The 22,026-nt window shown below is 48.4% G+C and overlaps 1 protein-coding gene across 1 annotated transcript in view; it reads left to right on the top strand.

Annotated features, from left to right (window-relative positions):
* The window catches only part of VWC2L (von Willebrand factor C domain containing 2 like), a 125,757-nt gene that overhangs the window by 33,952 nt on the left and 69,779 nt on the right, over positions 1–22,026 (top strand). The window lies entirely within an intron of this gene.

The following is a 22,026-nucleotide window of genomic DNA, read 5'->3' as shown; positions in this document are numbered from 1 at the left end:
CTTGATGGATGCCGCTGTAATCCATGTGCCATAGCACACGCTTACACAGATCATGGTATCGGATGGTTAGAGTTTTGTGTTTCCTCTGGGAAGGCCAACCAAAGTCAAAGCAAAGGGGTTCCCCAAAAGAGCAGCAGAAGCAGATAAGGGGACGAACCAAGGGAACCAGCCAACCGACTATGGCAGGTGGTGTGATACCTTCAAAGCTTATGGACCTGGTTTGTGGATTAGAGTACACGGAGACAGGCAACAACACAAGACTCAGATGATGATTTCCTAAGCTCTAGCTTTGAGAACCTGAAGTTTTCCTTGCATATATTAATAACCATGAGGACTGTTAACAAACTGTTTAAAATCACCACCTTCAAGTTTATGTAACTCTAATCTGAAAAACTGGCAAGATGCACGGGCCTGGTTCAGTCCATCATGGGACTCAGCACAAGCAAGAGTGGCTAGCTTGTTTATTCCAAGTGCAGCTCAGATCCTGGCTGGCCCCTCTGGCAACCTAATGACATCATTGAGAGCTTACGGGGGGGGGGGGCGACACCTTCCCACGCCCTCTCCCCCTTTGCACCTGCCAGCTTTATGGGGAAAACAGCATTTCCTGAGGCTTCTGGAGCCTGGCTCAGTGCCAGCACCACAGCCAAGTGCTATTGATAGGCTGGGGGGGCACCCTGAGTTCCCAGAGCTCTGATTTCAAGCCCATATGTCTGCCTGAGGCTTAGCGCCATGCAGTATGCTAGGCTTCTGGTGGGGACCGCGAGGTGTCCTGGCTGGTGGTCTAAGCGAAGCGGCAGTGTGCGGAGGGGCATTGTACGCCGCGTGCTGCCACCCCGTTCGTCCAGCCGAGGACATCCCCTTGCCATGCACGGGCCTGGCGTGAGCCTCCCCCTTGTTCTGTTCTCTTGGCTATGATGGGAAGCGAAATCCAGCTCCATCTGTGCTGAGTAAATATGTCCATAACTGAGCTGTAAAAGTTCTCATTAAAAACTCTGTTCCCAAATATATTTATTCCAAATAAGCCTACCTAATTTCATCATCGCTTAGTTGTGCAATGTCGCTGGGATCTGCTGGAGAAGACGTAAGCCTACCTTTGAAGGTTGCTCCTTAGATTGGCCCGCAGTCCTAATAAATCAGCCTGCTTTCCACTCGCATGAGTCTTCACGCTCCACACCCCGCAGTCTGGGATGAATGGAAGCATCTGTTTGCTGCCGGTACTTGAGCAGGATCATCACCACAGCATCCTCCAGAACGTTGGATTTCATGAAATGTCACGTGTTCTTCATCAGCACACACACTGCTGATCTAGACGAGGAATTCTGAACAACATTTTGATTGTTCACATGAGGACACTTTAAAAGATAGGCAGGGTACGTGAGCAGTGCTAGATGGGGAACCAGTTAGCGCCCTCCTCCCCATGCTAGTGCCGCTCAGCAACGCAGCTGCTCCTTCATCCAGGGAAGCCTGTTTGGGTACTGTTGCTAACGGGACAATAGCAGTGATCTCCGGAGAAGTGAGTGAGAGAGAGGCAGAAAAGGTCCAATTGCTTTTGTTTCCGCACTTTGCTTTTCTTGTCTCTCTTTTTCTTGAAATACCTCCAGAATGACCCTGTTATGTAATGCTCTGAGCAGGAGCAATGCAATTCCATGCATCATTAGTTGGATGCAATCCCCATCTTGTTTAGTGAGTCTTACACCCAAGTAAACGGGTTTAGGATTTTAGTTTAAATACTTTTCAAATGTAAAAGGGTGGTATAGATGAGGTGGAGGGTATCTCACACTAAGTCCGCTACCAATAAGCCATGGTAGGTTGGCTCTTCAAATCCACAGTCACATTTATTGGGAGGCTGTCCCTCCACTCCCTCTTCCTCAGCCTTCTAGCCTGTTTTAACATGCATCCCAGTGTCCTTCAGGATGCAGAACCCCTCTTGTCTCCTCCTCCTCATTTCGATCATTTTGTTCACTGCCATTGTTTGGTTTGGTTTGGAGCCTCAAAAAAGCACCTTTGGAGTCAGTGTTGGGCATACGAGGCAGCTGTCGGAGTATGCCTGCACACACTTGAAGGATTGCAAAAATAATATAAAGAAAATTTACAACCTCAGTTGTGAATTTTTGAGGAATCAGACTTTAAAAGAAAGCCAGCGTGCCCTTTGCAGCAGTAGAAGGGCACTCACTGGCAAGGTCATGAAAGGAGACTGGTACGGGCTGCTCTGTAGCCCTTTTCAATAACCCAGGCTAAAATCACCCTGCCAGGTTCGGACAACATTACAACCCAATGTGGGCGAGAATGACCTTAAAGCAAGCCACAGATTCTCAGGGTGGCTCACTCATGAAAATTAAGCCACCCTGCAGAATGGCTCTGGGGTTGGGCAACATGGATCAGCATGGTGTACGAACCAGGTCACTGCCGTCCTGCAGGAGTCAGCCACACTAGTACAGCCAGTGATGAAGCTCTCTCTGTCTCCGTCACTTGCCTGGCTGGAGACTGTCCTGTTTCTCTAAGACCAGGCAATGCAACTTTGAGCTAGAAAAATGCAATTTCTCTGCCACAAAAGTGCTTTCTGGATCCCCCATTGCAAGTGAGCAAGGCACTGTGCATACGGAGTGCAATATGATGTTCACTGTAAGATGCCATGAGCATTTCTAGAAGTCAATGTCTTGAGTTTTGATTATGGCTTCAAAATGCACGTGCTTGATGTGGGAAAAGCTTCCAATATAATGTGCAAAAAATGAACAGGAAAAGGCACCTGAAGGCTAGTTTCTAAGGCTTCACGGACTTGTGCACAGTCCTGGTGCTCACCAGTGAGGCTCAGTGCAAGTGACTTCCATGGCCTGGGAGCAAAGGAAGCATACAGTCGCACTCTTCTTGCTCAAGCTCAGGGCGTTCCCTTGCACGAGCAGCTAGGGAAACCCCAGGAGGGGCTCCATGCCGCCCATGGGCTGCAGTTGGCGCTCAGGGCTGGTGCTTTCCGGTTGGCTCGCTTCGTCCAACCTAGCAGTTGCCCTGTGAACTGAACTGCAGCCCCCATCAGTCGGTGGGGTTTGCAGTTCAGCACTTCTGGAAGGCACCAGGCCAGGCACTGCCTGCGGCTCAGCTGCCCCTTTGGGTCAAGGGCCCTCCCTGAACTTGTCTGCACTGCTTCTTTGCTGCCCTTGCTCTGGGGCTCCCTGCAGGTGTTGCTTACACATTCGGGCATTTGGGTGCTTGTTCACATTGCCTTTGCACTTTGGTATAAAATAAATGAAATTTCAACAGTGCAGCCAAAAGCTGACTTAAAAACAGAGATGATGTTACATGTAAGATGGATATGTGTGGAAGGAAGCCTCGAAAGCTCAGCTCTGGTTGTTTCGAAAGAGAGGGGAGTGATGGCAGCTCTCTGGAGTCTCCTGGCGCTTGCCGCTCTGACTCACAGCCTCCTTTTGTTTACCCCAGGTATGCAAAGTGGGCTGCAGTTACTGAGGGATCATTCTGAACATGCTCAGAGGTGCTCTCATATTATTACTGGCAGATCTGATCTCTGACTGCATTCAGCCATGACTGAAGGAAAGCACAGCTGCGGAACATTCCTGGCAGTGTCATTTTCTATTTTAGGGATCTAGCTTCAAAAATACACTCGCAATGCCACCACGTGATGTGCATTCTCATTAAAACTATCGGTTTCTTGCAAATTTAGCACTCTGCAGCTGGGCAAACCCCCTTCAGCACTGGGCTGTGCTGTCTGTACCAGGCAGTCTGACTCACCTGCAAAACTCTTGTGGCTGTTAAGCGGCCAATAATTTCCTCTCAATACACTGAGATTGATTTTTATGCCTTTCTTAATTATAAATTACCAAAAGCAGAAAGCTGTGCAGCAGCAGGACTGATGCAGAACGTGGCTGCCTCAAGCACTCCTGACCTGAAGATTCAGAGGGAGCCCCCACCCCACCCCTCCAGCAGCAGCCGGGGCGTGCACGCCTATGTCCCTCACGTGATTGCTGCGCCCCCATGCGGTAGCAGGCCTGAGTGGAACAGTCACGCAGGGCAGCCTTACCAAAGGCAGCCGAACCCAGGCAGAGGGGGCACAGCACCTGGGAGGAGCTCTGTAGGGGAAAGCAGGTGCTGACTCGGTCGGTGTGTGTGTTCGGAGCTGCCCCTTCCTCGGGTGTCCGTGTTGCTTGCCTTCAGCCACCACTGCATGTGTAAGGGCGCTGGCCACCTCCCAGCATGCCCCGGGCTGCAGAGGGGTTGGATGCACAGGGGGAGAATGGCCTGATTTGCACCCTCTTGTGGCCAGTGCCTTCCCAAGTATCACCCATGGCTGTGGTGATACCTCCCATCCTGAAGACCGTGACCTCATGTGCCAGCACACATGTGTGCCACAGTGATGCATGGGCAGAGTATGGGCCGAGAGCATGCGTGCGCTGAGTGCAGTGGGCTGGCCCATGAGGAGGAGCGCTTGATGCTCTGCACTGTGGTAAAATCTGTGAGGAGCTGCCTCCGCAGGAAGGGCCTTTCGGTGGCACTGCAAGTGGAAGGTGCTGGACGACAGGGATCCGCTGGGTGGGACCAGACTTGTCATGCTTGGTTTCGTATACTCACTGGCAGCTGCAGAGGGAGAGGTCCAATCCAGAGGAGGACTTGGTGTACAGGAGAGATTACCCTTTGCCCTGCCCCAGTCTTGATTAGGCTGCTTTTTGGCAAACAGAAATGGAGTCTGCCTAGCCAGCCATGCCTGGCTTGGCCCTAAATCAGCTAAATGGAGCCACGTCACCTTCAACGTGTGGCAGGAAAGTGTCATTGTGGTGGTGGGAACAGGTTAGCCTTGATTCTCAGGTTCCTTCCCTCCAGCACCCAACCCCTGCTCAGAGCACCAGGAGTTTACTACTACTGCGAAGGAGATGGCACTGAAACAGCACTTCTTCCAGGGATTGTATATAATGTCTTGTAGAAACCATGTCCCTTGAAACCCCAAAGCAGAATGCCACAGAAACCATCAAAAAAGGTAGATGAGGCGCAGGAGGTTATAGCATTCTCCAATGCTTTTCAGCCCCGACAGCTGAAACTAATACTTGTGATCTGCAATGCTGGAGATAGGCACTAATGCCACCGCTCAGCTCTCGTTCCTGTCTGCAGAGTGCTCCTGAGTAATTCTCCAGAACAAAATAGATATACTTACCTTTTGTTTCCACTAAGCTGTGATGCACTTCACTATTTTGCAAGTTTAGGGAAATAGGCTTAACTATTCACATTCCTCAAAAATAGCTAAGTTTGCAAAGTGAACATGTAAATAGATGTGAGGCACCAAAGTCATTGACTGGGTTCAGACAAGGTAATAACCTGCATTCAAGGGCTGAGTATGGCTTGCATGTGGGCTGCTCTTGAAATGTTGGTTGTTGTGCTGTTTGAATCCAGCTGCAACAACAAACCATGACTTGTTAACCAGGAACAATCCATAAAGAGAACCCATGGCATGTTGGTAGCTTATGAACTGTGTGTTGGGGGTAAATTCTGAGTGTGATTATTGCGTTATCTCAATCAACCCTGAGCGAGGACAACCAGGATGAGCAGGAATTTTGGAATATATGGAGAACTGCCTGAATGCAACTGCTGTCGGTGTTTGGGGGAAGGATAGGATGCATCAGAAGAGTGGGGATGCCAAAATTCTGAAGGCATTTTTCAAACAAGTTTATAGTCCCCATGGATAGGAAGGCTGTTGTATTAGGGGGTTTAGTAGTATTAGGGGGTTTGCCTTTACATTATCCCATTGGGTGAATGGGGGATACGCTTCCAGTAGTGTGAATGAGGGGGTGCCTTACTCAGTCTCTCACCCCCCACCATTGTGTTGCTGTCATCTGGCCCCACCACCACCCCCTCCCATTCCCTACTGAATGAATGGGAGGAGGTGGGGCCTGCAGGGACAAAAGAAGGGGTGTGGGGCCAGCAAGCACACCTCACGCTCACCCCCCGCCCCCCGGCCCAGCATGCTAGGAGTGTGCAAGCATGCAAGCTCTAGTGCACACACGTTTCAGGGCAATAAAGGTGCTCTTGTGCTGTGGTCAGCAGGCCCCTTCTCTGGACTTTGCTCGAGATCTGAGAGGGACTGCACAGGGCGAGCAAAGAGATTCAGCAGCGTCAGCCCAGCAAGTGCCTCCACTGTGTGTGGGTGCAGCTGCCCTAAAAGACATGTTGACCTTTGAGGATTTTGCAGGTGGCTCACGGAAGGGCTGCCTGGGGAGGGCTTGCTCATGCCAGGCATGGCCACTTGCCAGACAGCCCTGTTTCAGCAGGCTCAGAGGCAAGTAGCTGGGCCACGAAACAGAACATGCAGCCAAGGTGGATTCCAAGCCCCACGTGCCAACCCACAGATTTCCCCCCACAGAACACACAAAATGCCCATCCCAACACCATGCTCCCCAGCCTTTGCCTTTATGCTTGAAAAACTCAAAGCCAAGAGCAGGAGGGTACATGGGGAGGAGTCCACAGGGGAAGTGAGGCCCATGGACACTATGCAGGAGGTCTCACACAGCACCAGTTCCAGTTGGTGTCCCCATGATGGCAGGAGAAGGCCCAGGTCCCTGCCCAGCCTGCCTGTGCTCATCTGACAGTGATGTGATATCACGGGCATTTCTCTCGGGGGCTTCTCTCCCCATTCCCAGGCTGGGTTTTGCTGTCCGCGTCCTGCACACCTCTAACAATTTTCCCGCAAGGCCCAGGATTACTCCACCACTGCAAGCGAAGGTGTGCAGCCGCTCTTGCTCCGTGGCAACCGGAGCATCTCTGCAGCAGCCGGAGGCTTTTCACATGTGTGGACATTTCTGGGGCAGCTTGAGGAGGGCGCATACCAGCCATCTGATGAGCAGCGCTGTCATTGCTTGGTCACAGATCAAGTTTCCCTGCGGGGAGGGTGGGCTTTCCAGAGGGGAGGGCCTCGCTTGTCCACCCCTCCTTCCAAGTGGCGTCACCTGATTTGCCAGATGCAACCGGAGGAGCACATTGTGGCTCGCAGGCGTCTGTGGCACGCGTGCCGCACGGAGCCACTTGATCGCGCTGTGTATCTCGTAGGCTAGAAGTGGGGAGTGGGCCAGAAGTGCCTTCCTCCCAGCCCCATCACCTAATTTGTCACTGTAAATGTTAAGGGTGATGGCTCCAGGTAATGCGCAACATTTCAGTATTAAGAGGAAAGGTCACTTAATTTCAAGTTTCCCAGCACAGACAGAATACAAAATCATTGCCCCAAGTTGTTATTTCTAGTCATCACAACTGTTTGAAACAAAAGTCTGTCATGTGTGGTTAACTCCCTGCTTCACATGCTCTAAAACGTGCCTCTTGCGATTACTGTCAAGCTCTCAATTGCTGCTGCCTGCGATGTCCGTGGTGCCCACAGGCTGCACTTAAACTTACCAAGGGAGCGCGCTGCCCGCTGCACTCTGGATCAAGGGAAGCGGCAGAGGCGTTCCTGTGGGCGAGCTGGCGAGTGCCGCCTTCCGAGGAAGGCTGAGGGATTCCGTGCATGGCCTCCGTCAGTGCAGCTAGGGCTTGGTTGTGCCGAGCAGATCAGGGCCTAGCCAGTGGCGCTGCCGTGTCAGTGTGAGCTGCCTTCCAGTCCAGATCAGCAGCACTACAGTGCACACGACTGTGCGAAGGCACACGTTCCTTTGCAGCGCAGAAGAGCAGGACACATTAGAGGGAGAGGCTTCCTCGAAATCTCAGCTCCGTTTTTCTTTATTCAGTCAGGTTCTGCCTAAGATTACGCAAAGGCCTGCTTTCACCCCTCCGTGACGGCCCTGATGGGCCTTCAGGCGTTCTGGGTTCTCCTCCCTATTCAGCCGAGAAGCTCACTGGGTGACTCGGACCAGTTGCCGGCTGTCAACAGAGTGACAGGGTTGTTGTGAGGGTGAAGGGGAGAGGAGGAAGAGGAAGAGGAGGAGGAGGAGGAGGATATAAGCCATTCCGGTTCCTTGCAGGAGCAGGATAATGATGGTGATGTGAATTACTGACAGTCTTCAAAATATGGTAAGTTCCAGACTCTTCAAAGGATGAAGTGATTAGGCTACCTGTGAAGAAGGCTAAGCTAGACATGAAAGAGGTGGACAACTATAGGCTGGTTGCCAGTATTCCCTTCCAAAGCTAGGTGCGTAAATGGGTGATGGCCAGTAAATAGAGCCGATTATCTGAATCTACCTTTCGGTTGAAAAATCATTCATGTATCTTCTTCTGGTGCCCCAGTTTTAATAGGTTCCTCAAGAACAAAGAACACAGCTTCACAACATGTATTTCTGGATGACTTATTTTAACTGGGATACCAGAGCAAGATCTTTGAGCACTCTTTGCTCCCAAGTAGGGCTGAGAGTCAAAAGGTGTTAGACACACTTCATATACATTGTTCTTTTCAAGGACCAGCTAAGGGCCACCTCTTTCTTCTGTTTTCTTTCCACTTCCTCCTCCTTCCAGTTGATTTTCCTATGCAATGAAAACTCTTCCATGGATCTTCAGCTCAGTGCTATTAACCTTGAAAGCTGCAGTACTGAGCATTTGGTCAACCAACTCATTTACATACAATTGCTCCTAATTAATTAGTCATCCAATCTAACACCCTCTATATGTCTAATTTATCAAAGTCAACGATCCACTTCTGTATGATCCAGACATTTTTGTTTACTAAGGGAGGATCTACACTAGAGCTTGTTCCGTATTCGAGGAAGTTGCTGTGGCAGTTATACAAAACTCATTTACTGCTGTTGCATGCTAATGGACACAGTTCAGTTTCCACTATGTTGAACAAGTGCTTTTCTGTCACACACAAATGCAATTGCAGGAGGAGGAGGTGATGTTGGAAAGGTGAGGTGTACAAGAAAATGGCCCTTTAAAAAAACCTTGATTGTGCACATGCTTGCTTGTGCAAAGGAGTCGAGAATGTAAAGTGATAATAATTCAGAAAGCAACACCCCTGCTCCCCCATGTTGACTTTTACAGGAATATGCACCATTGTGATTTAATTTGAGGGAACATGTTTATGGAGCCATTCTCAGCTAGTTTTTCTGAAGAGGTTACGTGAGAGGTTTGCATTATTTCACAGATTCACACCACCTGTATGCATTAGGAAAATTGTTGTTCTTGCTGCTGCTGCTGCTGCTGCTTTAGAGCAGCCCACTCTTTCCTTTTCCAGCCCACCACCCAGCTGAAGCCACTCCACCTAGTCCCTGACTGGTACTACAAGTTTAGCACGCACTGGAACGTGTACCACTGAAAAAGCGCACCATATTAAAGCTTTGATTTATAACTGGTTGCCTTATAATGGAAGAAATGGTGCAAGGAGGACAGTTGGGGGACGGGGGATGAGTCAGGCCGTCCAGTGTAGTGCTGCGAAAAATCCCTTGAGTAGTTTTGCCTTCAGTGACTGATTAGAATTTTGGACAATGTGTTTCTCAGAGTGGCTGCATACAGCCTTATTTATAATCTCAATTGCTTAGTCACCCTTCATCTATAGGATATTGTAATTAGAGTATTTTCAACATATCCAGATGCTTCCTGTCCAGAGGATAGTGAAATTCTCTCCGAAAGCAGAGGCTGGTGCCTTTTCAAACACAATGCTCTGTAGCTACATTTCTCCAGGCAGACCTTCCTTGGGGGAAAAGGATGTTGAGGTGACTCACATGGGAGAGTTTGTTCACAGCCTGGAGGCGCACACAGGAAGGCCTGTGGCCTGGCTGCATCTTGCCTTGAAGCAAACATTTAGCATGCACCCCCTTGTCCTCTTTGGCAGATCAAGATATCCCAGTGAACTGCGTCTTGGACTTGTAGTTGTATATCAGTTCAGTGGATGCATTTTAGAAGCGCTTCTTAGGAATAATTGATTTTTAATCCTCCTGAGTACAATCTGGCCCAGTGAAGTTGCTCAGTCTTTTATCTTGCATTTCCCTTTGCTCAGCATAGGCTACATTCCTAGGGGAAGGGTGGGTGCTTTGGCATTCAGCCTAAACACCCCTGATTTCTTTGGGTGTAACTCTGAGCACAAATCATAGTTCATATATGCTAGAGAAAAAGTAATGTTGTTCCCCATTCCCACAGCCAATGCAAATGATAGCAATGGCCTGGGAAACCCTATACATGTTTCCTGGAACAGTTCCAGGCCATTGGGTTTGAACCACAGCAGAGGAGCCGAGTCCTTCTGCAGCAGAGACCCCATTCTTGTGCGGGGCTTGGAATGCCTTGTTGGCTTCTGGCCCGAGCCGAGCCAAGCCGTCTCCCTCCAACCACGAACATTCCCTGTTTCCCCCAGACTTGCGCATCTTTCCCCATTCTAAACAACTGATGTGCCTCTTCTGAGACAGAGATACTAGCAGTAAGTGCTTCAGACATGAATCTGCATGGACTTTGTTAGTGCCCTTCTGTCTCTGCCACTGCAATGCACCCCTGGGGGCTTCTCCAAAATGAAATTCAGCCTTTGGGCTGAAGGAGTTTCTGCACCCAGTTCTAGTGGATCTGTGTCTTGCTTTGCAGATTCCTTACTTAGTTGGAGCAAAGAGACAAACAAATCCATATGTAGACAAGGGGAAACATGTTGCTGTCTGCATTGTCATGTTGGCTAGAACCAATGTAATTGCAATTGCATACAGTCCTGTGTGGTGAATGGGATTTAAACAGGCCATCTCTATATTGGAGCCCGGCCTTTGGGCCTGATTCCCAAGTGGTTACAGCTACTGATGAATGTGATGATAGATCTGTGTTGATACATCAAAGCCACCCACCTCCCTGGATGCATAACTGAGTGCGGCTTTTTGTCTCGAAAATAAGGGAATTGTTTGGCTCATTCTAGCCTTGATTATGCATCACATTGAGCCCCACTGCACCTCCAGTGACAAGATTTGGGGGCAACCACTTCCTGACTCTTCTTCAAGCATCCCAAAGGGTCCCCCAACTCTCCTCTCAGCATCCCCCACTCAAAGTGGTACCCCCCTCCCTTGGAACTTCCTCTCAGGGAAGTTATGGCTAAGACTCAAACTGAATCCTTTTTGGTGACATGTTAAAACCTTTATTTGCTCAGGCACTTTGAATTAATAATAAACTTTTTAGGTGTTGGAATACTTTTATTCCTCCCAGTATTATTGCATTGTATTTTAATACTGTATTAGTTTAAAATCTGTATAGATCCTGAAACAGATTTTTGTATTAAAGTATGGTTTTTAAATCAGTAAGGTTGAGGGTGGACAAACCTCATTTATGGTTTTGGTTTTAGGCCTTTTCTTGTTGCCAAAATTTTGGTTTGTTGCCATTAAGCCTTGGAAAAAGAGTCATCTGGGCTACAAAACAGATAAAACTGGAGCACCCTGAGAGTGAAATACACCCTAGCAACTGCATTAATCACCCAATGCAAAGACTAGTTGAGAGATTCATGATGAAATAGCAGGCAGGAGAAAGATGTTCCACAGGCAATCTCTCATTGACTCTATAATTAAAGCGGTAAATTATCAGAGTTGATACAGGTTTTGAAAATACTGTGCCCATTTCTGCCTTGAGACCTGCAGGTATCAGCTGGAGCAACACCTGAGGAAAGAGCAAAAGGTCAGGCGTAGTTGTTATGTCCATTTTTAAATAGGCAATAAATATTTATATAGCCTCAACTTTGAGGGCAGCAGCACAAATTATAGTAAATAACCATTTATTCTCAGGCATGCAGACCCACGTCACCACAGCTGCTTTTTAAATTTACTCAAGAAATATAAACTTCCTGCTCATTGCTGAATTAATTCAAAATTGGCATTTAAGTCCTTAATGTCCTGACCATATTTGTTCCACTGGCAAATCAGTGCTTAGGACAGGGACTGAATGACGCCTGCTCCTCCAACAAGCTTTCCTCGGGAGGTGTTGTGGGCTGGTGCTATGAAATGCAAGTGAATCCCCCAAGTGACCAGATGCTTGTGTGGGACTGTCATGTGCTGCAGAACTGGTCAGACAAGGACATGGTGGGGTGAGGTGGTCAAGCTGTGTGGCTGCAGTCCTCGCCCACCCAACAGCAAGTAGTGACCTTCTGCAAAGGGGCTGCGGTGCCCACTGCCAGATCCGCCTCGCTCGCTGGCGCGGCATTCTGGCTCGAGCTGCCTGCCAGGCTGTCGCTCTGAGGCGCTCTCGTGAGCACCACCCTGGCAGTCCCAAAGGTTACTCAAGAAAACTGCCCAGGTCAAGGAAGAGACGTCCACTGGTTTCATGGGGCTTCAGTTCTGGAGGCGAAAGCATTCCCCTCCCAATTGCACTAAGAGATTAAGGTGCCAGTGGGCATCCAACCTGTTTTCCCCCCATATTGGGCTAGACCCCATTCCTGGCACTCTAGTGGTAACCTGGCCACCTCGGCAGCAGCACGGCTGCATTCAGGCCCACGCACCTTGCCTGGCCTCCTCACCCGGCTCCGGCCCCGACTCGCTGCACACTTGTCCTGCAACACAAGCCCCCCGCCCCCTTGGCTCCTTGGAGCTGCGCTGGGCACCCACAGCTAACCCGGATCCACACTTTGGCAAACGTGTCTCTGTGGACAAGCTCCCTGCTGAATTGTGCCAAACAAAAGGAAGGTGGGAGAGATTCTGCCCTGTCCTTTAGTTGCTTTCTCTCCTAATAAACTATTTTATCTTGATACAATAGCAAAGACTCACCAACCCCAGGCCCACACTTGATACACATCAATAGCTCATGTATTCATGGCTGGGGAAAAATCATCCTTTGCAGAATCTGACAGAGGCTGCTAAGTTAGGAGTGTGTGGCTGCTGGGAGTTGCAGTCCACCCACTCCTTGCAGTATGGAAAGCCACCCCCCATCCCTGATCTAAGCGGCCCCTTCACCACCCATAGCTCAGAGGTGGGGAAATCCAGGCTGGAGGTTCAAATTCTGCTCTCCTGGAGTGCTTACCTGCCTCCGTGAAGTCCACACATCCCCTGACCCCGGCTCGGATCCCTTTCCACAACAAGCCATGGTTTGGAGGTTTCCTGGCTCCTGTGCCCCCCCCCCCCACTAAAAGGTCAAAATGCCTCTCCTAAGCTTAGCCTCTGGCAATAAGAGCTTCTAGTTAAAACAGGCTGGTGTTTTTGTACTTTCCACCTCCCTGCTTTGCTCCGCCCATCACTAGAATTAAGGCCACGAGAGGATCTCCAGCACTGAATCTATCGCTCAGGCTGAAAGACACTCCCCAGCTCTGCTTTAGCTGATACTTTTACCCCTCAAAACTTAATAAGGACTTCAGTAAACTCCAGAGAGTGCTTTTGGGAAAGTTCCAAGAGCAATGACACTCATTGCTCACTCACGTGCTACCTTTTCTAATTAGAGCATCTATTTGTACTTTAATGGATGTTGGCCACCCAATTGTTCGTTGTGCCTTTACCTTATATACCTTATATATACCTTATATACCTTATATAACATTACCTTATATTAATAAGCATGTGGATATTAGAGTGGTTGAGTGTGAGCAAACAGAAGTACTGGGAAGATCAGCGCTCTGTGGCCAGACGCCAAATCGCTTTGTGCATGGACAGCTACCACTGCCTGGGCACAGTGACTTGTGTAAGGTGAAAGGGGAGCTGCGGCATGGCAAAAACGGCCATTGCCTCAGATCTTTTCAGGTCAGTGTAAACTAATGTGATAATTTTGCATCTTTAGCAGTCACCAAAAAGGCTGCCATGAACACTATGTGAAGTGGAAATGTGGGATGTAAAATTAATAAGCAAACATATAACCCTAATCCAAAATTTAAACTCTTCTGTTTAACTCAAAGTGTATTTCCTTCCTGTGGCCTCCTTCTGTCTGCAATGGCAACTCCCGTATCTGGAGCCTCAGGGCACACCTGTCTTCAGACAAGGGGGCTGTTCACAAAAGGAGCTTCTCCTTTATCAGTTTTGCACAGACCCAGCTGCCCAGCTCCTGTTCCCCTTGGCCAAGTTTGTGATCTGACATTTGGGCGTGGTCTCTATCACCCTGGGTTGATATAGACAACTGGTAATTAAGCACTGGTTTCCCCCATCATACGGGGAAGCACTGGGAACACTTGCTCTATCCTGCCAAGTGCTTGGGTGATTTTTCACACCTGCGGGTACAGTGGTGTGGTGAACTGGCTGGCTGTACCAGATTAGTATCCCTGTGCAAAGAGAGCATACATATGCATACTTTGGAAGGGTTTCAGTTTCCAAAGTTGATTTGCTTCCTATTTGAGTATTTGCTTCCAAGTATGCATTGAATGGGTTCGCTGACCAACAATGTCCCATTGCATGTCCTTTGGTGATGCTGATAAATTTTGAATGGTAATCAAAGTTATATTTGCTTAAAACTACTAGGTTTTTCTCCTCCTCTCATACTGCCAACTTCTCAGCTTATCCCATGAAGTTGAACAGTATGAGAGTCAAGATAGATAAAGGACCATTTCAGTCACCTCCAGACTGCCTAATCCATCCAAGATGGGTGCAGCATGAGTCTCTGGACATGGGACTTGCCAGTGCAGGCATAGGTAGGCTCTCCTTAACGCATTTGGCAGACTGTTTTACAGTATGCGCTGTGCTTGCCAACACAGCAGTCCTCTGGCACAGGCGATCATAGGTGGAGGGACACCCACTGGCACCCTGATCCAGCAAGGGAGATCGCTCTGTGCAGCAGATAAGAATAAAGTGCAGCATGGCGATGCACCTCCGTGCCCCACTGAACTTAACGAGCATGCGCTGGTTGAAGGGACTGCAGTGGCACCCAGTCTGGGTCAAGTAACCATCTGCAACTCACAAGATCGGAGCGGGACTGGCCCCAAGTCTGAGCCTAATGCAGGATGGGAGGAGTGTGTCCTTTCTGAGTGAGCATGCGCTTGCCACTGAAAGACTGCTAGGTCCCAGGACAGCTTATTCCCTGCTGTGTTAACAGCTCTTTGTAGCTTCTTTATTTCCCTGCCCAAATTATTTCTAGGATAATAACAAGGGAATCTGGTCAAAAGACTTTTATAAGCTTTGAAGAATGAAAAGATGTTTCAGAGATGTTTTAGCTGCCATTTGATTATATACAACTGTTGCAGGATAAAGAAGACACAGAAAATTTGGGAGGAGAAGAGATGAGAGAAGACTTCAAATGCATTTCTCTGAAGAGTTGTTTGGATCCCTGGGAAAATCCCGATAGAAACAAACAAAAAATGTCAGCTATTGCTTCTTCTTTTTCTATTTTTAAAAAGAACCGAAAAATGTTATGTGAATCAGTTATTAAGAAACCAAATTCTGGGATTTCTATTATTTTTCCCTGAAATGTGTCACTTGTAACTAGTGGGAAAACACGAATCCTACAGTATTTTATTTACACAAATCTCTTTAGCTGATCAGAGATTTCATTTGATTGGGAGTGGTAGATAACAGCATCCTTTTCTTAATCCGTGTAACCAAAGAAATGTAACCCACTGTTTCTTTCTGAGCTTGTGCTTTTTATGGTACTTTGATGAAATCCATACTGGTCTTCTCTCAGCACTACTCCACCCATCAGTAACTAGCTTGAATCCCTGCTTGGCAAAATAGCAAAGGAAGCTGCCCCCACTTCTGTCCACCCCCTTTCCATTGGGATGCACCTGTCTGTGGCTTCCCTCCAGGGGAATGGGCACCATTGGTGGAGCAGCTTCCTCCTTCTGCTGGACTCCCCGTTTGCCCAAGGCAGCTCCAGCGGGAAGGTAAATTCCCTTTGCACAAGACCACTGGTATGACATTGGATGGTCTGTGTCATTCCAGGAGATCCAAGGAAACAGAAACATCTTACTGAAATGCTGAGTACTTGTGTTAGAGATACATGGCTTAAGAAAGCAAGCAAAGAACAATACAAGAAAAAATAATCAGATAATTATTTCACCTATGTTGTTTGTGGTCACATTTAACACACTGCTTCCCACTGTCTGATGTGAGTCCGTACAAGCACAATAAATTCATTAGTATATTTTCAATAACTTGAGTGAATCACAAAATCTTGCAAGCCACTGCCTGGAAATTCATGCAAATTCATGCAATGAAACTGATTGGCAGCTGTTTCAAGACAGACATAAGAAAAAAAATTGCAGAATGCATGTGGCAATAGCCACTGGCTTAATATGTCCTTTTAAAAAAGTTACCCAAATTCATGGAGGATGGGCCCTACCTCTGGCAGCTAACTGGGTTGTTGAAGCCTAGAAGTCCTGGCCTCCCGCATTTCTAGGAGGCAACTACTGCAGAGCTCCGGGCTTCCTGGGATCACCTGAATGGACATCACTGGGAACACAGGAGCACGCAGTACATGGCACTCCTCTCGAGGGGAACGTGTGTCCCTTGCTCCACTTTGCTGGGTTTTCCCTCCGTTTGCCTATCACGTGCTGCCATTGACCAGGAGAGGGTTGGAAGGAGATGAGAATGGATGAGTGGTTCAAGGGTCATGGCTGCTTTTGATATGGACATCACATGCGTTTTCCAATTCCACATGTAGCCCACATGGACATGACCAGCTACTAATGAACACATCTGTTGAAGGGATGCTGCTGATACAATCTGCTCCTGGCAAGGAGTGACCAACATTGAGTGAACTTTGGTATCCCGGAACGGCCAGCATTCTCACGCCAGTGTGGATATTCACCAAACTGGGGCATTCTGTTGCTAAATATGCTTATAGTTGCAGACTGGGAGGGGACCGTGTAGGCCGCCTATTTCGATTCCCTGCTCAGTGCAGGAAACAGAGAAGGGGATCTGTGCGCTCACTTGGCAGCTGATGCAGGCCTCGTTCTCGCCAACATGGTAAACCTACCTGTGGCCTGTTTCCCTTCAACAGGGAAGGCGGGGAGGGGGTTGACTTGATCAAACGCTTCTCCATGCCAATAATGCTACAACAATTGCTAATCCCTTTGCCTTAGCCTGCCAAGGCATCTAGCCAAACCTCCTCCTTGACATCTCCTTCCTACACCCAGGAAACACTTGTCTATGGAGGACCCTTTGGTCCAGTGAGCCCTGCCTGAAGCCTGGAGCATCACAACCCGGTGGGAACTCGGCTGTAACAGTGACCGATGTGCATTCCTGCCTAGAAGTGGCCTTTCTAGGACATCATGCATAAAGACTCCCTCAAACAGGGATTTCTGTTGACTTGCAGAGGTCAAGGCCTACTCCTGCTCGGTCTGAAGAGAGCACTGGAGAAGCTGAGCACAAATGGGGATGCTCTCGGAAATAAAACACTGCTTCCTTAGTCCTGTAACATGTATCCAAGTGCCAAACCGTACAGGACCATTGACACTGGTGTCTCTTTTTATCTTAACATGAACATCTGTAAATGATCCAGAAGCTGGGGGAAAAGGAGTCTTTGATGACTACTCTTGCTCAACTTTGATAGCCAAGCATTTTGTTCACCTTCGCCCTTCCGGAGAGGTGGGCTCATTAAGCATTCCCGTGTATGTAGAGAGCTGGCTGCAGAGAGTGGCTTTGTATTTTAATTTAGAGAATAGCTAATGCTTCTCTTGTTCATTTCTCCATAAATGAAGAGAAGGAGAATATGTAAAAGGAATCTTAATATGTAACAGTTCTGGATGTTTGGACTGGCCCTTTTATATGAAACAGAGACATGCTGAGCAAAGTGTAATAAAGCTATTCATTAAAAATTATAGCTAGATGAGTTCGGCACAGTTAAAATGGGAAAGGCATTTTAAAATTGTCCCTGTGTGCTCTTCAGCCCCACCTTCTCCGCCTCTCTGCATGCCCATGGATTTCAGACCGTGGATATTCTCTTTCTCCCGCACCCATCAACCATGTAAAATGAGATCAGCCCTGCAATCTCACATATGCGTGAGGAGCCCTGATGCTCCAGAGCAGCCTTCCCCAACCTTGTGCCTTCCAGACGCATTTGGACAGCAACACCCAGAATTCCTAGTCCATGACCCTGCTGGATGGGAATTCTGGGAGTTGCAGTCCCAATACCTCTGAAGGGCACCAAGTCAGGGAAGGCTGCTTCATAGCCTTTATGCAGGACAGCCCATGTGCCAGGCACTTTCATTTAAGCCTGGCAGGAGTCCACAGAGTTTCCATTGCAGCAAGCGGTGCTGGATTTTCACAAATATTCCTCTGAGTCCAGAAAGATTTTGCACATTTTTTCCAGCTCACGCCATTGGCACAAATGACAATTTGCACAAATTGGAATATGTGTCTGTGTGTGGTGGGGGGAGATCTTTAAATCTGCACAAAAGGGACTGTAATTTTAAATTGTGACGAGATTGTGATCTTGAGCCCTCGTGATTTCAAGTCCACCTGTCCACTAAGTAAGTTTTAGGATCAATTTTGTCCTCTTTGCACATGACTTTGCTTAGGCTAGCAGGGCCACATTCCCTACATGACATCCTCTCTTTCAGTGTTCCTGGGGCAAAAGGAGATGGGATAGGCATGGACTGTGGCTGTGTTGGGCCCAATGGGTCCATGGGGGACAAAAACTGGCAAGGATGTCCAAAGGGGAAATATACCTCTGAGAGACTCCACAGCAAACAGGTGGACTTGCAAGATGAACCATTTAAAAATATTGTTTCAATTACATTTCTGTTTGTGAAAACTTGATGATAAAAATATCCAGCATGTACAAACTCCTGCCATTTAACAGATGCAAAAAAATGCTTAACTTATGACAGATCGGGTTGATGCCAGCAGGGGAAAAATCCACTGCATTTCCACCTGTTGCTCTGAAAATAATAATACATGTCCAGTTAGGCCTGATAACATTTCTCATGCCTTCCCATTTTGAAGTGGATTCAACAATATTGCTGAACTGGGAATGAGGCGAAGGACACTCTGCTATGTCCTACACCCACTGACCTGAGAGTAAGCCCCACTGAATTCAGTAGGGCGCTTTTGAGTAGACGTGCATAGGAACCCAGTCAACGATGCAGGAGTGCGGCACTTTCAGCTTTCGCTTTCAGTCAGCAGCAGGAGCAGCAAGATTGGCCACCGGAGCATTTTATTATCAGCCACTTGAGGAGCAGGGGCTGGGATAAGGAACATGAGGGAGAAGTTAAAGGGATGGAGAGGGGGAGTTATGCATGCAAGTGAGGTCAACAGTCCTGAGAACTTGAAACTTGATGTAACTCTTTGTTCCCTGAAGAAATCCTTCTGTTCCATATCGATTGCTAGTACAGAATAGTTTTCCTCTGTGGCTTCATTCTGTGTTCCTCTGTATCTCCCAGGCAGCTCCTTTCTGGTCTTTCTCCACTTTTACGAGGCTTAATGTGGGCCAGGGCCAGTTGTGAAAGCCTTCTTGGAGGCACATACCCTTGAACATGTAAAGCCAGCATGCTCCTTAACACCAGGTAGCCAGGCATCCTGGGACTGAAGAGGAGGGGAGAGCCTAGTTCAGGCAAGATCCAGCCCCAGCGCCTACCACTCAAGGCAGCCAGCGGATCTTCTTGATTTGCCGTGCAAGGGCTCTAAGTCAGAAGTAAATCTCCATGAAAGTTGTGTGGGGCAGGCCAGATGGTTGAAATTCTGTTAATAACTGGTTTATCACAGCACTGTAGCCGAGATGAGTGGTCTTCAGCCCCACTCTGCATCAGGAGACCCACTTTTTTTAACCTCATGTTTTCTAACCTCTTGTTCTGCCTTTCACCATTCCTCTTTCCGTCTTCCCTGGTCAAGAGCGCTGGTGGTGCAGCTGATGGGACTGAATATAGAGCAGACACAACCCATTTGTGGGCCCCGGCATACCAGCTGAAGACCAGTGGCTCAGAAGAAGCACAGCGCCCTAGCGATCGAACCTTGGGTCCAGGAGCTGGCAATTTAAGGCAGGAGCTGCAGGGCTGAGAGAAGAGCACAAGCCACATGCTTATCACTTCTGGTTTCAGTTAGCTACCCCTATTTCGGGGTTGTTTTGCAATGTGCAAACCCAGAACCTCTGGGTTGTCGATTCAAAGCTGAAACGATGAATATACAGCTCATGGGCTCCACTCATGTCCACAATTTCTTGGTTAGACAACCTAGGAATTGTTGCTGCAACATGCAAACCAGGCCATAGATTTAATCTGGGAAAAGTGAGTTCCGATCCTATGTATTTATCAACTACGTGGTTTCCTTTCCTTCAGCTTCAGCTGATCCATCAACTGTGCCCGTCTGGATGGGCAGTGCCTGGCAGCGGTGACCCATGCCCTGGTAACTTCCGCATTTGGTAACTGTAACACACTTTATGTGGGGCTGCCATCGAAGACGGTTCAGATAGTTCAGTTGGTTCAGAATAGAGCTGCCAGGATGTTAACGGGGACCGGCAGGTATTCACATATGACGCCAGTCCTCTACAGTTTACCCTGGTGGCCAATTGAAGTCCAGGCCCAATTTAAGGTGCTGGTGATGACCTATACAGCCCTAAATGGCTTAGTGACTGGTTACCTGAAGGAGCATCTCCTTCCATATGTGCCCATCTGCTCCTTAAGATTTGGGGCAGATGCCCTTCACTGGGTGCCCTCCCTTACGGAGGTGAGGAGAGTGACTACCCGGAGAAGGGCCTTCTCTGCGGTGGCACCCCAATTGTGGAATTCGCTCCCCAGAGAAGTTTGCCTGGCCCCATATTTTATTCTTTTCAGCACCAGGCCGATTTTTTTTTAATTTTCCCACTGTTTCAAGTGGGGTTTTTAATATTGCTAAATTTTAGGATGCTGTGTTTTAATTAATTTTTTCTTTTCTTACATTTTATTGTTAAACCATCCCAAGACTTTGGCAATGGAACAGTCCACAAAAGTTTTAACTAAATAAATAATCAAGTTTTAAGTCCCATTTTACACACATAGCCATGAGGAATGATTTTTAGCAGGCTCTGCCATCTTCCATTAATCTCCTTGTGCAGGCCTTTCATTATGCACTTTCCATGTAAGGATGTAGTGACTGAGCATCCTTAGAAAGGCATGCATGGAATTTTATTTATTCATTCATTTATTTATTTAGCAGGCTTATATGCCGCCCCATTCCCCTAAGCCTCAGGGCAGCTTACAAATAAATAAATATCACTAGTACAATAAAATACAGTTGGAGACATCCTGGCCAAAGTTGTTAAAATCAATAAATAAAATCAACAATTAAAATGACGTTTAAATAAAAAGGTCTTAGCCTGGCACCGAAAAGCAAATAACGATGGCGCCAGGTGGACCTTTCTGGGGAGCGCGTTCCATAGGTTGGACGCCACCGCAGAGAAAGCCCTCGTCCGGGTGCTCACCCTCCTAATATCCTTCATGGAGGGTTCCCGGAGAAGGGCCTCAGCTGCCGATCTCAAGGGGTGGGAGGGCACGTATGGACGTAAGCGCTCCTTTAGGTAACCAGGACCCAAGCCGTTAAGGGCTTTATAGGTGATAACCAACACCTTGAATTGGGCCCGGACTTCAGTGGGGAGCCAGTGAAGCTGATGGAGGACTGGAGCTATGTGAGCACAACGCCCAGTCCCCATCAGCAACCTGGCAGCTCTGTTTGCACCAATTAAAGTATCCGGACCGTCTTCAAGGGCAGCCCCATGTAGAGCGCATTGCAGAAGTCTAGTTGGGAAGTTACCAATGCGTGTATCACAGTCGCCAGGCAGTCATTCTCCAGGTAGGGATGCAGCTGATGAATCAGCCGAAGCTGAAAGAAAGCGCTCCTCGCCACCACTGTTACTTGAGCTTCCAGAGAAAACTCTGGATCAAGGAGCACTCCCAAGCTGCGGACCTTGTCCTTCAGAGGGAGTGCAACCCCATTCAGGACAAGGTCAAGGTCCCCTTCCCCGAAGCCCAAGCCGCCTACCAACAAGACCTCCATCTTGTCTGGATTGAGCTTCAGTTTATTGGCCCTCATCCAGCCCATCACCTCAGCCAGGCACCAGTTCAGTACAGCCACTGGCTCACCTGGATTGGCTGAAAATGAGAGGTAGAGCTGGGTATCATCAGCATACTGATGATTCCGCAGCCCACACCTCCTGATGACCTCTCCCAGCGGTTTCATGTAGATGTTAAATAGCAAGGGGGACAAAATGGACCCCTGTGGTACTCCATGGCATAGCTGCCATGGCGCAGAGCCAAAGTCCCCCAGCACCACCTTCTGGAATTGGCCA

The sequence above is a fragment of the Varanus komodoensis genome, unplaced genomic scaffold (genome assembly GCF_004798865.1).
Source record: "Varanus komodoensis strain SLA01 unplaced genomic scaffold, ASM479886v1 scaffold23, whole genome shotgun sequence".
In the NCBI taxonomy this organism is placed as follows: Eukaryota; Metazoa; Chordata; class Lepidosauria; order Squamata; family Varanidae; genus Varanus; species Varanus komodoensis.
The sequence above is the reverse complement of the archived record's forward strand: the minus strand, read 5'-3'. Positions and strand labels throughout refer to the sequence as shown.